General features: G+C 52.6%; 1 long non-coding RNA gene across 1 annotated transcript; it reads left to right on the forward strand.

The window, feature by feature from the left end:
• Nucleotides 1-1,772: 1,772 nt before the first annotated feature.
• Nucleotides 1,773-15,524, forward strand: LOC308655211. The gene is made up of 3 exons (XR_014023418.1): nt 1,773-1,969; nt 11,729-11,874; nt 14,507-15,524. It is a non-coding gene; the product is annotated as an uncharacterized lncRNA (long non-coding RNA).
• The last annotated feature ends 1,399 nt before the right edge of the window (nt 15,525-16,923 follow it).

Raw genomic sequence — 16,923 nt, forward strand, 5'->3', positions numbered from 1 at the left:
CTTCTGGCTCTGCACTCACCAAGGCTCAAACACCAGCTCTGTCTGCAAAGAAGCTCACTTGGCAGATCCCCCACCTTCCTCTTCCAGGCACACGAAAGAGACGATCCCATTGAGAAAAGTGTGGGATCCACGGTTCCCGAAATAAACCAAAAATGTCACCGAGACAATATAGCATGCACCTCCTGACCCACGTAGGCCCCAGGGACACAAAGGTCAGCAAAGCACACCTCGTGAAGCTGACCTTTTACAACACAGGATAGGCACTTTTTTAAAAAATCACAAAAATGTAACTGCTACTGGGTTTATTGGGAAGAACAGGTGGAGGGAGTTCTGTGAGCAGTAACAGGATCGATCGTTGGAGGTGGTGACCAGCAGGAGGCTTCTCTAGGCTGTGACTTCCAAGGTGAGATGGAAGGAAGAGATAGACCATCAGAGACGGGAACTCGCCCAGGCAGAGGAGGGGCCCAGAGGGTGCCCCGAGGTGGAGGAGGTCTGGTGTCTCTGCGGCAGAAAGTGTCAGGGAAAGTGCAGGCACACAGGAAAGGGGTACAGGGTGCCTGAGCCGGGCAGACGGAGAGGGAAGAGAGCCCTGGGGCGGGGGCTGCACCTCTGCCCACTCCGGGGCCACCAGGATGGGTAGGAAGCCAGCCTGAAGGACTGAGGGAGGTTGGGATGTCCAGGCATTTGTGTCTGGGTGCAGGAAGGAAAATTCCACAACAAGCCAGGCCCCTGTCCTAGGCAATACTGGGTGGAGAGTTCTCCCTCTCGCCTGGGGAGCCTCGCTGGCCGTATCTATGCATCGTAGGTGTGTGTACTCAAAGTGGTGTTGACTTTTCCTCAGTGTTTGCCTTCAATATCTGCAGGATCTCTCCTCACTTCCCAGAAAATTTGGAGAGAATCGTTGGCTTCCATAGCAACCATTTGTTGAGCCTTTGATTTGGATTCGACCCTCCAGACATCACAAGCATCATGTGCAGTAGGTGACATTAGCCACATCTTCAAGATAAGAAGCCCCAGGCTGAGAGAGTCTGAGTGTTTGCCATGGAGATGGGCTGAGAGGGACAGCTGGGTTTGAGCTCAGGTCATCTTGACCCTTCTAACTGCTGCCTTTTCAACTGTGGCTCCCCGACTGTCTTCTGGTGACCCTGGAGGTGACCCAGGCATGCCTTCAAGGGCTCTCAATCTTGGGCCTCATCTGTACCTCCATCCAGCTGGGAGATCTTAAGAAATGCACTGAATTATCCTTTCCTTTTAAGAGAAAGGAGTTGTTTGATTTAGGGTTTTCAAAATGCATTCCTCAACGTTAGTCCTCAAGATTCTCCACAAGAGAGGTCCCCTGGTCGAAGCCTCTGAGAAACCCGGCACACTTAGGGTTCCTTGGAGACTCGCATTGTGAGACCTGGCTGTGAAGGTCTGTTCAGCTCCCCTGGCCTGGCATTGCCCACCACCATGTGGCCATGGAGCATTTTGGTGTGCAGTTCCTGAGGTGGTCCCAAAAGACTGGTGTTCCAAGGCAGACACTTGGAGCCACAAAGTGGACTTGAACAGTTGAGCCCTGACTGCTGTCTTCCACATACCACACTGGGCTCTGGACAAAGTGAAAATGGTCAAGATAAATGGATTCTGCCCTCCCAAAAATCCTCCTCTGGCGGGTGAGATAAACATGTCTACAAAGAATTGTGGTGTCCTGTGCCAAGTGCCTAGACTGGTGTGGGCCAAGGGTCAGGAACTGGTTGCATAAGGCAGGGCCGGAGAAGATGTCACAGTGGAGATCCAAGATGACCTGGGAGAAGGAGCAGTGCCTCCGGTGTGTGTGGGGGGAGCATGGGGGGACCAGGGAGGACCTTACAGAAGAGGTCATCGAGCAGGGCACTGAAGGACAAGCCAGAGAGGGGAGTGGAGGAAGGGATGATGAAAGCTTTGGAGCCAAGTGGAAGGCCTAGCCAAGGCACAGAATGTCCAAGAAACGGTGAGTAATTTGACAAAGCCAAATGGGAACCCAGGAAACAGGGCGATGAGAACCCGGTGCTGTCTGAGAGGACACCCTCCCCTAAGGGCTAGGGGTTCATGACCCAAGGACCCTTCTTTTTTCTTTTTATCTGTGACACATCTAGACTTCTGATCTAGGTTTTTCTGACCACTCTGCTATCTACGCGGGGTCACTGGGTCAGGCTGTAACCCAGAAAGAAGACTGTGGTCAGAAAGGAAAATCCATCCCTGAATTGTCTGCTCTGTATTTGTTTCTGTGTTTTTCCTGAGTTCCCAAAGGCCACCAGCCCCCTGCTTCTTAGATAGGAAACTTTGGGCTGCAAGTAATGGGAAACCCAGCTGAAATGACTTTAACAATTTTTCTTCCTATGGACAAGAAGGGCCCAGGAAGAGGTGGTCATGTTCTCATCGGGGGGTTCCCCAGGCCCCTTAGCACCCTCATGTCATGTATCAGCCACAAAGAAGTTCAGCCATCTGGTCAACCCAACTCCCTCCTCAGCCTTCTCTCTTACCAGAGGGAGTTTACTTTCCTCCCATTACCACTGGGTTGGAGGTAGAAAGGGCTGGCCGTATAGTTGAGCTGCTCAGTGAAGACAGGACCACGTCTCTGTGTGTCCCTGTCTCGTTTTCAAGGTGGTGGCTATGGAGGATCTAGAAGGAGATGGGGGAGAAGTCCTAGAAAATGAAATCTACCAGATTATATCATGTCTCCGTATGAATCTACATGAGTTGCATGTGAGTGTGTTCACGTGGATAATCATAGTGCACTAATCCAAATAGCAGTGCAATAATAGAAGGGGGATGGGGCAGATGGGGGAGAGAAGAGAGGGAAAGGGAGATACCAGAAAATGAGATGATCGAATCATGTTGTGTGCATGTGTGAATGTGTGGCATAACGAATCCCACTATTGTCTATAATCATCATGTATCCATACAAAAAGATGGCGGCCATGTTGCACCCATCCTGGGTCTAGGGGGAAACGCAGAGGAGGGAGCGAGTGCTCATCTTGCAAAGAGTCTCCTAAGCTCCACCCTGTGTGCACGTCCCATCCTCCAGAACATGTCCTATCACCACCCCTTGTTGCAAGTGTGTCTGGAAAAGTGTGTACATCCCTGGGACCTGGGTTCATTGCTGTCCTGAACAAAATCAGGGTACTGTCTGTCAGCAGGGAGGGGACAGGGACCTGCATCCGTTAGGCACAGCATCTGCTGTCCCAGGCACTGCGCTTCTGTTTCCTTCTTGGGTGGAATTCTTGGTGGGGGGGCCCCACAGACAGAGGTCAGCCCCCGTAAAATGATTGCTTCTTGGACATTTCTGCAAACCACTCTGTTCCCTTAAGGTCAGTGCAAGAAGAATTTCACTGTTTAGATAATTTAAATGGACTCTGTGGGAATTTAAGGATTTTCTTAAGGACTCAGGAAAAACGCACAAGTAATTATGTGCCTTAAACAACACACAGAAAACTCTGACCGGGCTCTTGGAGGACGGGACAGCTGTGCAGAGGGGCACACGGAGTTCTGCCTTGCAACAGGAGCTGGACATGGACAGCATCTTGGGAATCGCTCATATTTCCCTTGGGGAAGGTTGGGAAGGGGACTTCTTGCTTCATTTGAGAAAAGGTTAAAGATTCTTAAAAAGAAGATTCAAAATAGTTACACAGAGAATGAAGGCCCCTAAAGCCAGGAAGATGTGTCTTTCTTTGATGTTTTTGCCTGTTTCTTAAAATATTTCATAAAAGGAAGGCCCAGCTCCCTGCCCTTATGGTGACCTGCATCTGAGTCTGTAGGGTAAGACAATACTGGCTACCCTCAGCTGAGTGCATGTCACGGGCCAGATGCCACACCAAGGGCTTCCATGGGATTAAGCCTCACAAATGCTCTGAAGAAAGAGAACAACGGTCACCTGCACATGAGGAACCAAGGCTCCAAGAGCAAATGACCTTCCCCGGAGGTTCTCGTGTGAGGTGCCTCACCACCACCGCACTGGGCTCCTCAGGCTGCTGCACCAGTCTGAGAGCACGGAAGCTGCCCAGGGCAGTACTAAAAGCCTGGGAGTGGCCACCCTGTTGGAGTAGCCTGCCTTGAAGCTGGCACAGGTGCATGACGGGGGCTGGCTCTGCGGGTACTGAGCTCCTGCCAGCTCTGACCTGCAGTGCCAAGGCTTTGGTCGGCTTATCTGTCTCCTACAGTCAGCAGATGGCATATGGAAAGGGAGCAAGGGGCAGTGAGCCACTGCCAGCCAGGCCTGTCCCTAGGCCTCTAGACAGCAACATCTGATACAAGAGCTGAGCAGGAAATCTAGAGGGCCGTCCACATCCTGGTCAGCCCTGCATTCTGGGGGATTTGGATCCCGGGCAAGGTTCCCACCTCCCTGGGCCTTATTTTCTCTTCTGTAAAAGGGTGGCTCTGTCACAGGAATCTTGTGGATGAGAAAAGGAACCCGCAGAAGCAGCTCAGCATGGCCCTCAGGCCCTGACCAACAGCACCTCCCGTCCGGTGGCTACTCGGGAGGGCAGAAGAAATCAGCCTCCTTTCATGGTGAAGAAAAGCAAGCTGGTTGGCCCAGGTGACACAGCTGGGAAGTGGCAGGGCCAGCATGGTCCCCGGGCTGAGCTGGCTGTGCTCACGAGGCTGCCTGGCCTTTCAGTAGGCGTCCCCACAGGCCACAGCAATGGCAGAGCAGCGCCTGTCTTGCCAGGGAGGAGAGGCTCGCTCTTTTGAAGGCCAAAACCTCGAGGAATGGGGTCTGGGCCTGGCCGGCCTGGCCAAAGTGACCCTTCACAGGCTCCCTCTGTGTGCCCAGCGGCGAGCACACGGGAGCTGCATTCCTGGGCCTGCCGGGGGAAAGTCGCGTCCTCCGGAGATGGCGCCCGGCACTCCCTGTAACATCTCCTGAGGTGTCAGCACATCATAAACCATCCCTGCTTGGCCCGAGCAGCTGCTCCTAATTTTGTCAAAGGTTCAGAATCAACAAGACACGTGGGCCTGCCGCTGAGGGTTCCTGCACAGCTCCGGGGGCTCCCAGCCTCCAAGGCCTCAGCCCCCGGGAGTGGCCATTCAGAGCCGTTTTCCCAGGCCAGCTCCAACACGCTTCCAGAAACTTCTTCCAAGTGCTTCTGCCTACTTCACACGGGCCGAGAGTCCCCCCCGCCCTTGGGCACCAGAAAAGTACAGCATGTATTAAACACAAACTCAAACAGTAGGGTACGGTGGGCAGAGTGGTTTCATGGGGAATTTTTCATGAGCACATTGAAGTCGATGAGCAGGGCACTCCTTCAGAGTGAGCTGCCAGGGTTCCCTGGGAGGGAGGTGTGGGGGCCGGACGTGGTCAGCCTAGCGCTTGGTGCTCCGGATGCTGACCCTCAAGTGGAGAGACAGTGTGTGTTCAGCCAGGTTCTGTGGTGAGCTTTATAAATCCCCAGTTGTGTGCACAAAGCAGAGAATTCTCTGCCACAGAATGAACTCTCTGCTGGCCCAGAATGGGCCTCCTCAATATGGAGTGCCCCTTCCTGGAAATCAGATGCCAGAAGAGCCAGTCCAGGGTCCAAGGGCTCTGTCCTACCCAGGATGTGGAAGAATAAAGAGCTCCAAGCTTGGCTCAGAGGAGCTGGGCCCAGATGCCAGCATCCCCACTCTCTGGAGCCTCAGCCAAGTCTCCTGCCTGCCTTGAACCTGATGCCCTCATTTAGAAAATGGATCGGGCCACTGCGAAGGTGCAGGCCCTTCCCATCTGCAAAGGGCCATTTTCCAAGTGCCCAGCGGACAGGAGGTGAGTTAATGACTCGGTGTAACTGTAAGAGAAAGTAAGATTCTCACACCTGCACTTAGGATGCTCGTCGCCAGACTGGGCCTCACCGAGAGCCCTGGACAGATGTCCTCTGTGATCCTCTGAGTGAGAGGAGGATGCCAGGCAGCATCACTGAAAGCCAGCACAGGCCCAGGTCAGTCCGATGCTTACAACCTTCCCAGTCCTCACTGCACCCAGACTGAGCACAGCTCCTACGGTGGCCTTGGAGAGACAGAGCTGAAGATCATTACTCCTCCCACTGAACCTGGGTGGGCTTGCGAGTGCTCGACCAGTGGGGATGATGCCTCGTGACTCCTGGCACTTCTGTCTGGTTGGCCGGGACACCAGCTCTTGGAGCCTTCGGCTGCCATGTAAGAAGACAGTCTGGCCTGAGTCCAGCATGCTGTAGAGGCCACGTGAAAGAGTTCAGGATGACATGGTCCCTGAGCACACTTTGACCCAGCTGAGCCACCAGGCCCAGCCCTGGGAATGAAGAACTCTTGGAGTGACCTGCCACACCCCAGCCACGCAGGTCATTCCAGCTAAGGGCCTAGACCCAGGGGAGACAGAACAGCTGTCCCTTTCCAGATCTTTGACCCACAGAACCTTCAAGCCTAACAGTTGTGTTCCACACCACGAAGGCTTGGGGGTGCTTGTTTGTAGCGACAGGTGACCAGCACACCCCCGCCTTTGCCTCTTCTCAGTTTCATCCTGGGCCATTCTCCCTTGCTCCCTGATTCCTGGCCAGTGCCACTCTCTGAGCTCTGACCACACCCAGCTCATCCCCACCTGGACCTTTGCATTCCTCATTTCCTCTTCCTGAGCACTCTTCAGTTTAGCTCACTTACCCCTTATTTTGGCTTCTCTGGTGCCAGTGTCCCCTGCTCAGAGCCTCCTGTGGCCTCCTGTGGAAGGCGGCTCCCTGGGTTTCCTTACAGATCTTGTTACTGCTGAGCACGGTTGACCTCGCTGCTTGGTTTCTTAAATCCGCTGCCCACTGCCTGTCCTGCCACTCACAGATGCCCAATAAACATTCCCCTTTCCAGCCACCCTGGGGTGACAGTGAGAGCCTCTGCTGGACACCTGGGAGCCCCAACCTGGCGGGGACAGGATGAAGGGAGGAAAAGTTGGGGAGGGGTTCAATCTGATGCCAACCGTTCTCCAGGCAGTTTGTCCTCAGAGCGTGACCCTGGACTGCAGAGTGTGACCCTGGTCTGCAGCATCAGAATCCCTGGGGGGCGGGGGGCGGGCTGTTAGAAATGCAGATGGCTGGCCTGTCCTCAGGTATGCCAAGTCACAACTCCTGACCATGAGCCCAGCGACTTGTTCCCATCAGCCCCTCTAAGAGGTTCTGATGGGATGTGTCTGAGGGCTTGTGGCAGAAGCAAGTCGTTGCCACCGTGTGTAGGGGACTGTGAATGGGGGGGGAGGGGCGGGTGCTGGAGCTGCCCTGCACACCCCGTGCAGCCAGTGGGGTGCTCTCAGCTGCACGTAACAGGCCACCCAAGGGAGGGGGCCGGGACAGCTCAGACCCTCATGTCACCCTCCAGGAAGTCTAGGGGAGGCAGCACTGTTAGGGGTGTCTCCCACTATGCCGCAGTCTTGGGTCTCCCCTGGTGTCAGGGCATTCTCCAGGGTCATAGGATGCCCTTCCGGCCCTCCAACGCCTGCGGTTGGCCTGCCAGCACTCTGCCTGGGAAAAGAAGGAGCGCACCTGACACCCTGCCCTTCATGGGGCCACAGGAGAAGAGGAGGCAAAGAGGGGTCTTAGGGAGCACCCCACAGTTAGGAGGAAGGTATGGGGCCACCCGCCCAGGGCGCCAGCCTGGAAGCCTGAGGTGAGAGGGCTGAGGGACCCTCCTCCAGATGTAGGGAGGGACCTCTCCCTTTACCCCTCACAGCCCAGGACTGGAGTTATAGGGGCCTCTGCCAGGGCGAGGGGAAGGGAGGAGGATTTTTAGCAGGTTGAAAATAGGGCGAGCTCTGTGCAGCCTTCTATGAACTGGAGCTCAAGTTCCCTGGAAGCCTTCTCCGAAGGCTCCTGAGCCCAGAGGATTTACTGTTCCGGGGGTCTGTGTCAGCAGAGCCACCTGCTGCGCTCCCAAGGCCTGGAATGGCCCTGCCCAACAGCTGCCAGTAGCAGGCTCCCCCTCCCTCCCACTGTGTCCTTCCTGGGCAGGGACAGGCAGCTGCCCAGCCTCCCAGCAGCCCCAGCAGCACCCCTCTTCTTGCTGCTCCACATGGACAGCCCAAGGCCCAACCACACCTGCAGCCCGGCCACTGCCAGGCCTTCCCCTGCAGACTGCCTGATCTCCCTGGCCTGTCACCAGGGCTCACAGAGAAGGGCCTGCGCCCTGACCCCGCACGAGCAGCTTCCCACTCAGAAACCACACCTTTTAGGGGCCTCCTCCTGCAAGTCACCCTCCCGCCAGCCACCAAGAAGAGCAGCGAGGCCCTGGCCCTGTTCTGGGCGCCATGTCCATCCTGGCTCAGGCCTTGAGCTGGGCGGACCCTTTCTCTCTTAGTAAATCCCTCTTCACACTTTGCAGAAGTGGCACACATCCACCTACTGAGTGACACATGTGAGTGTGGCACATAGGAAAATCCCACAAACACCTCCTCTCCCCTTCGCCTGCCCTCCACGCCTCCAAATTTGGGGTGAACCCCCCCTCTTGTGCTCACAAAGATGCATGCAAATCCGTGTACAGGCAGCCTCTGGGCTTGGGGCTGGTCTTTTGGCAAAACTGGGCCCCTGCAGTCCATGGGTACTTGTGGCTCACTTTCCCTCCTAACAAGCCACGCAGCAGACCCCACGGGACAGCTTGACACTCCCAGAGTGTTGATTTGCCACAAGTGATTTGTTCACTCCTCCCCCACGGTGGACATTGAGGTGCTATCTGTTGAAGGGACCCAGCCAACAGCGTGAGCCTTCTCATCATCCCCCCGGGGGGCTTGGTAAGCACGTCAGTCCCCGACTTCTTGGCTCACTTCCTCCTCCCTTGTCCTGTGGGCTTGCTGATCTCTTTTCCATTTTTCCCTCTGATTTCTGTCATCACACTTAATCAGCGGGTCTGATTATCTTTTTTATTTATCTGTTTATTTGTGTCTGTCCCTCCCTCTGGAGAGTCAGCAGCTCCTCGGGGTAAGATGAGAACCTCGCGTCTGTCCTGCTACCTGCCAAGAGACAGGAGCCCCGGGCGCATCCGGAATCATGAGCTCCAAGTCCTGGCAGGCGTGATGGTGGGGAACAGGGCAGAACCTGGGTTCGTCGGAAGATCCCAGAGCTGGCCTGTGCTTGGTGAGTGACTTAGGGTCTAGGAGCCTCCTTGTTAGCCCAGGGCCCCATGCTGTCCGCTCAGTCAATGGTACTGAAGCCATGATCACAACAGGGGTAACAAAACTCAAATCAGTTAAAAGTTATTCCAAAAGCACAAGGACTTTGCAGAATGAGAAAGAAGCTTTTCTGCTACAGTTTGTCTGTGGTGAGTGAGGACTTTGGAATGCCTGACTGAGCCCAGGGAGGTGGGGTTGCTGCAGATGATGGCGAGGCCCCGGGATGCCTAGAAGCGTTCTAGGCATCCGGGGCTCCCAGAGCTGCTGCACGGATTCCTGGGCCCTTCCCCCAGAAATTCCGCCCCACTGGGCCTGGGATGTCTGAGGAATCTGCATTTTAATAAACCCCTCAGAGACTTTTGAAGCCACAGCCAGGTCTGGGGAGCATGCGTGGAGATGCTGAGTCCGGCTGAGTTCTGGTCACCTGCGTTTTCTTCAATGAGCTTCACAGTTGAAAGTTTTACCCTTCGGTCTGTGGTCATCTTGGTGGGCTGGTTTCTTTGCCTGTGCACCCAGAACGCCCCAGCACTATCTGATGGGAAGTGCGCCCTCTCTCTCCCCTCACCTGGCGCCTCTGCTGTAAATCAGCTGGACACGTCCCTCTGTGTCTCCTTACAGACACTTCCTTCTTGCGCTGACCTACTTCTTCCTCCTGCCGTCCACACCGCACGCCTCTGTCTTAACAGAGTAGCTTTATAATAAGTCTTGAAGCCAGAAGACGTAGCTCTCCCGACTTGTTTTCTTTTCTAAACATGTTCTGGCTACTCTGGGTCGTTTATATTTTCCTATCAGTTTTAGAATGGGCCTGTCCATTTCTGCACCAAGGCCTGTGAGATTTTGATTTTGCTTGGGTCGAATTAACCAATCAACTTGGGGATAAGAGACCTCTTAACAGCAGCGAGTCTCTCACCACAAACACATGGGACCTCTCCACAATGCAGAGGCTCAGCCACGCTCTCAGTCTATTTGCATGTCTTCAGTCACATTTATCCTTAAATAGTTCATATTTTTGAAGCTCCTGTGAATGGCACCCATATTTAAATTTCAGTGTCCTACCGCTTATTACTAATATATAGAAATATAATTGATTTTCAAATACTGATACTACGTTTTTGCAACCACGCTAAACCAACTAAATTTGTACTAGTCTATTTGGCTATTTTGGGAAGATGCTGCAGGACATTCTACAGAGATGATCAAGGGAGGTTTCTTGCTTTCTAACCTGGATGCCCTTTGCTTCTTTTTCTTGCCAGGCCGTGTTGGCTAGACCCTCAGAACTATCTGGAATGGAAATGAGAGCCAACAGCCCTACTTGTTCCTGGTCTTGTGGGAAGGTGACAGCTGCTGTCATCCGGGGTGCTGTTGGTCGAGGGGGTTTGCATACATTTCTTCACCTAGTTAAGGACGTTCCCTTTTCTAAGAGATTAAGTTAGAATAAATGTTGGTGAAATACTCTCTGCGTCTGTTGAGATGTTTTTCCTTTCTCAGTCTGCTAATGGGCGAGTTACACTGGCTGATTCTTGAGTCAAACCACGTTTGCAGACCTGGGACGAGCCCACTTGGTGGTGATGTGCTTTATATCTAATAGGATTGAAATGGTGGACATTTTAATGACTTTAGTTCATAAGGAATGATGCTCTGATCCACATCCCCCACCCGCACGTGTCTCCATCTGCTTTTGGAGCAATGTTTGCATCTCGGAATGAATTGGGAAGTGTTTCCTCTGTAATTTGTGTAGAACGGCCCTTGTACTCTGGTGTACTTAACCAGTGGTGCCGTAGAGATGAAGTTTCCTTCCGGGAAGATTTTGAAACACGAGTTCCATTTCTCCAGTATGCAGAGGGCTGCTCGGATGGTCTGCTTCCCCGGAACCAGTTGTCTTGGTGTCCTCCAGGGAGTCTGTCCACCTCACCCTGCTGTTGGGCTTATTGGTGGGAATGGCTCCCAATGTCCCTTGTACAACATGCAGGACCACGGTGGCACCAGCCCTCTCCTTCCTCACCCTGGTGATTGGGATCCTCTTGCTCCGCTGCCTTATCTTGGGTTTTATTGACTTTCTTCATCATTTTCCTGCTCTGGTCATTGTTATCTCCTCTGATATCAGGAGGCTGACTCATGGTGGGGTGGGGAGGGGGCGTGGGAGGAACAGATGGACTCTAGAGAGGGCAGAGGGGTGGGCAGAGAAGGGAGGGGGCAGGGGTTAGCGAGGTTGGTGGAATGTGACGGTCATCATCATACAAAGTACAAGTATGGAGATACGAATTGGTGTCAGCCTACTTTATATACAAACAGAGATGTGAAAAATTGTGCTCTATATGTGTAATGAGAATTGTGATGCATTCTGCTGTCCTGTATTTAAAAAAATAAAATCAATTAAATGATTAAAAAAAAGAAATTGCCCTACCTGCTCCCCCCCAAGCTGCCGTCGGGCGGTCTTTTCATCTTACTTCAGGTCAGAACACTTTAAAATGTTCTGTGTGGTTTCTTCTTTGACTCATGAGTTATTTAGCAATGTATTATTTAGTTCCTAAATATTTATGCTTTTTCCAGATATCTTACTGGTATTGACTCCTGATTTCTAATTCCATGTTTACCGTGGAATACACTCTGTGATTTCAGATTTTCAATGACCTATTCAGAGTTGGTTCCTGGCCCAGAATCAGGTCCATCTTGATAAATGTCCAACGTGCATGAAAACATCGCACATTCCAATGCTGGTGGTAGCAACAGGTCAAGTTGGCCCACAGGGTTGCTCCCTCCTGTCGGTAAGTCTGAGGGTTTTGTGGTTGGGGCTGTTTTTGGTGGTGCTGGGATGGAACCCAGGGCTGTGCCCGCGAGGCAAGCCCTCTGCCCGCTGAGCCCTGTCCCAGCCCCCAGGATTAGTGTCGTGCCTACTAGACCCATCAATTGTAGAAAGCGGGGCTGGAGGCTTGACTTCAGGGGTGGTCTGTCCACCGCTCCATTCAGTCCCTTTGGTTTCTACCTGGTGCGTTTGTGACTCTGTCACTGCTTCCGTGAACAACAGGAGCATCGTCCTCTGGCGTAACTGGCACTCCCGCTGTCAGGAAGTGGCCTGCTTCACCCTGGCCCATCGACGTGACCACTGCTGCGTGGGCTCGGGTGGAGACCCGAGGGGCGAGCCTGTCACTGTCCTCTTGCTCTTCTCCCGTCTGTCTGTACCCGTCCGTGGTGGGCCTCTGTGAACAGTGTACAGTTGCCCTTGAACGTGGCTCTCCAGACCATGGACACTGAACCCATGTGGTTGGGTATCAGTAGGTCGGGTCCAAAGCGGTCATTTGATGTTTGTTTTATGTTTGTCCCCCTGCTCTCTTTCTGTTTTCTTTTCTTGCCTTCTTTTGAATTCGGGAGAATTTTTATGATTCTTTTTTTGTCCCTTTTATTGGTTTATTAGTTCTAACTTTTTTTAAATAATATTTTTGGTTATTTATGTTACAGTGAATCCGTCCCAGGCTACCTTCAAGTGGTACTATCCTGTTCACATCTAGAATGCGAACTTGCAAATACGTGCCCCCATCCTCCCCTCCTGGCCTCTGTGCTGTACGAGCGCACATTTTACTTTTTCCACGTGTTAGAAACCAAATAATTTGTTATTGCCTAAAATGCTCTTTTTTTTTTTTTTTTTTTGGTACCCGGCATTGAACCCAGCAAGCCTAACCCCTGAGCTACATCCTCAACCCCTTTTATTTTCTCTGTTTTGAGACAGGGCCTCACTAAGTTGCTGAGGCTGGCCCTGAACTTGTGATCCACCGATCTCTGCCTCCCAAGCCACTGGGATCACAGACATGCAGCACCATATCCAGCAACAATTATCTTCTAAAAAGGCTTAAATAATAGAAAAATAGTGATCAAGTTTTTACATGCAGTTGTCACATCTGGTGCCCTTCAGTCCTTTGGGTTGATCTAGGTTCCCCTTGTATCATTTTACTGCTCAGACGATCCCCTTTAGCATGTGTGTTTTTTTTTTTTTAAGAGAGGGAGAGAGACAGAGAAAGAATTTTTTAATATTTATGTTTTAGTTTTTGGTGGACACAACATCTTTATTTTTATTTATGTGTTGCTGAGGATCAAACCCAGTGCCCCGCGCATGCCAGGCAAGCGCGTTACCGCTTGAGCCACATCCCCAGCCCTGTGAGCTTCTTTTTCTTTCTGGTTGCTGTTTAAGTTTCTCGCTGATTTTAAGGGCTCCATTAAGTAGCTGAGTGTACTTTCCCTCATGTCTCTTGTGCTGGGGTTCACTGAGGTCAGGTCTATGGGTTCAGAGTTTAGCAAACCTGAACACAAACAGCAGTTTGTTTGAGTCAGGTTTGTGCTGCTGTGACCGAGACACATGACGACAGGAAGAACATAGAGGAGGCAAAGTTGGGTTGGACTTTCAGCTTTGAGGTTAGGTCCATAGCAGGCCGACCCCGCAGCTCTGGGCCCAAGGTGATGCAGAACATCATGGTGGGAGGGCCTGGCCAGGGAAGCAGCTCAGGACAAGGCCACCAGGACACAGAGAGCTCCAGTCTCAGTGGCCTTCTTCCTCCGGCCACACCCTGCCTGCCTCAGATACAGCTCAGCTAATCTACCAGTGGAGAAATCCACAGATTGGATTATAAATCTCACAACCTAATATCTCACCTCTGAAAATCCTTGTGTTGTCTCATACGTGATCTTTTGGGGCATGCCTCACATCTAAACCAAAGCCCCATTATTTCTCACATGGTATTCTGTCTCTCCTTCTCTCTCAGAGGCTCCTACTCCAAGATCTCTGAAATTGCTCACGCTTCTCTGCTTCTCTGCCGCTGTTGATTTCTTTTCGGGCTCACTGTGCCTGTTTCACTTTGGACTGTTCTGTGGCTGTGCCTTCAAGTTCACTAATCTTTTCTCCTACAGTATCTAACCTACCAATAATCCCATCCTACCTATCCTCCCACCTCATGGTCTGACTTATGTTTTGAAAGTCTCTGGCTCCTGCTGGAGAATAAACTCCGGGAGGATTAGTCAGGAGCCATCAGCAGCTACTGCCAGGTAGCAGAGTTTCCCAGTATTCATGCCCTCAAGGTAGCAGTAAGCATTTACATCTCCTCCAGTTCCCATAGGTGGGTCAGGAGCGTGCATGTGGCTTGGCTGTATGGATCTGGCTGGGGCCTCTTGTGAGTTTGCAGGGGCCGTGGCTGGCCCCACAGTCCTCTCAGGGTCTGCCAGGTAGGAGGCTTTGCTTCTAACACAGCCCTCTCCTGGACAGCCAGGTGGTGCCTGCTGCTAGCCACATTCCTCAGATTCTTACTGTGGATCCCCTGCAGGGCTGCAGGAGGGGCACACATGTGGCAGCTGGTGTCCCCAGAGCAAGCCATAGGAGAGGCTTTGCCACACATCATCACCTCTGTGTTCTAGGTGTGGGGCTGGGACCAGGCGTGGGAGGAGACCATGCAGGAGCCTGAACACGTGGACATGAGGACCTTTGTGGGCAGACTTGCAGGCAAGGTCGACAGCCAATGGCTGACTCACGGCCACTGGAATACAGAGGTAGAGTACAAGGGAGAAAAAGGAATTTGGGAGGCAAGAATAACTCCAGGGTTTCTAGTCTGAACAACTGGAAGGGCAAAAGTGCATTGGCTGAGGTGACAGGGACCATGGGAAGGGACATTGTGGAAACCAAGGATTCAGCCTTGACTACATTAAGGAGCAATGTCAGGTGAACCGTTGGACATGGGAGCCCTGAGTCTAGGAGACAAGCAATGGATCTTGCTGAAGCTCTGAAGTGGCACCTGGATGGTGAGCGCAATTCCAATGGAGTAAAGGGTAGGTAGACGGAGGGTGGGTGTCACCAGACAGAGAGGGACAGTCGGGGATGGGGCAGACGTCATGGGGCTAAGCACGCTGAGGTTCTGGGTGCTCGCGACAGGAGCCGTGCTGGTGTTGTGTGAAGACAAGAGCTGGCTGCAGCGGCTCCCGGAGAGCAAGGGGCGGGGGGGAGGGGGGCTTGAACTTTGTTCTGTTCAGGATCCAAGAAATGGGACAGATGCCCCCGGGGAACGAGACGTCAAGAGTCGTTCACTGTAGGATGGAAGGAAAACATCATCCGGGATCTTCCCGAGCCCATGGGAATTGTCCATGTCTCTGTTTGAAGTCACCAGGCTCGTGACCTCCCTGCTCCAGGCCTGTGCTGGGACCTCTTCCCTTCCTTCTCCACCTTCCCTGCAGAATCCCCGGACTCCAATCTATGGCTTTGTCCACTGTCCCTTGCTGTCCCTCTCTGCCTTCCCAGATTTGAATTGGGGTGGTGGCATTTGTGTGTATTTTATGGGTCGATCACCCTCACGACCTAATGATCAGATGCCATTTCTCCTCCATGTCCCTCCGCACTGTGAATCGGGCTGTCAGGACCTCGGCTTCTCAGCTTTTGCTTTCCCTCTTTCTCTTCCTCCTCCTCCTCCTCCTCTTCCTCCTTTGATTTGCTCTATCTGGTCCCAGGTAGAGTCCAACTGATTAAAAATACGACCTGTATGTCAATAAAATCACGTCCCTGTTATTCATGTCAGGCCACGTTGGGTGTTCAATGAGGTCCCCGTCCCTTAAAGCCTTCAATCCAGCTATTGGCTCATTTTTATGCTTCCCCAGTTATTGACTGAGTGCCTGCCTCGGGCCAGGTTCTGTTCTGGTCACTAGAGAGGACGGAGACTCTGAAATCTGGCCCCGGGAGCTGATGTGCCAGTGGGGACTCCATAGTGAACACAGGGACATCGTCCCAGTAGGGCAAGGGGGGACCGCTCGGTCAGGGCTGCTGGGCAGCTGCTGTTGGGCCCAACGGACACCACAGCTGGGCTCCAGGAGGAAATGGCCATGGCCACCCTGGCTCTCGATTTTCTTTTCCTACCTTCACCTTTCTTCATGGCCAAGATGAGGCAACCAGATCCCCGGACCCTCCTCCAGCTCAGCGGTGTGGCCCCCCGGCCCCTCGTGGGGACGGTGCACTGCTGGTGGCAGGACACCATACAGCTTGGACACTAAGAAGCTTGGATGCCACTCGCTGGACTTGATAAAGAGGCCTTGAAGCGGTAATGGTGACACCATCTCATATTTATCAACTAGTTTTCTATTGTGACCAAAAAATAGAGGTTGGGGGGAGGGTTCCTCTCCTCAGCACTGGAGAAACAGGACGCTGTCTCCTTTGACAAGAAAAGCTGGGGATGCCAGCCCTCTAGGGGACCCCTCTTCATTGCCTTGGCAAGTTTAACTTCCCTCTGACTGGGATCTGTCCTGGTCACAGCAGCACCCGCAAGAGCAGAGACCCGGTGGGCGGGTCCCTCACCTCCCCTCCCTCCCTGGCTCAGGAATGGAGCCTGGGCCATCACTGTTGAGCAGGCCAGAGGTGTCATGCCAGGAGGTGGACAGGATGGTGAAGGGCACAGAGGGCGTGACCGTAAGAGACGGAGCCCACCTTCAATCTCCATTTCAACAAGTCAGTGATTACAGACACCCACCGTGTTCAAGGGTTTCATCGTGACAGGGAGACTTGGGGAGTGGGGTGGGGAGAGCTTTCACTTCCCATTGAATACACTTCAAATCATTCAAACATTTTAAAAATGATTCTGTCTACCATTAGTCATTTAAAAAAAAAACTTTTAAGCTAGTTTAGCTTTTATTGTTAAAGCAAGTTCTAAAATCAGAAAGCTCTGTCTTTCTTGAGATAAAATTCCATGAGAACTTTTGCTAGCCTGGAACTTGTCTCCCTCAGGACCTCAAACAATCATTGTACTTTGAAAATGCTTTTAAATGGTAAAAAAAAAAAAGAAAAGAAAAGAAAGAAA

Source organism: Spermophilus citellus, assembly GCF_964194105.1.
Source record: "Spermophilus citellus genome assembly, chromosome: 1".
Lineage (NCBI taxonomy): Eukaryota > Metazoa > Chordata > Mammalia > Rodentia > Sciuridae > Spermophilus > Spermophilus citellus.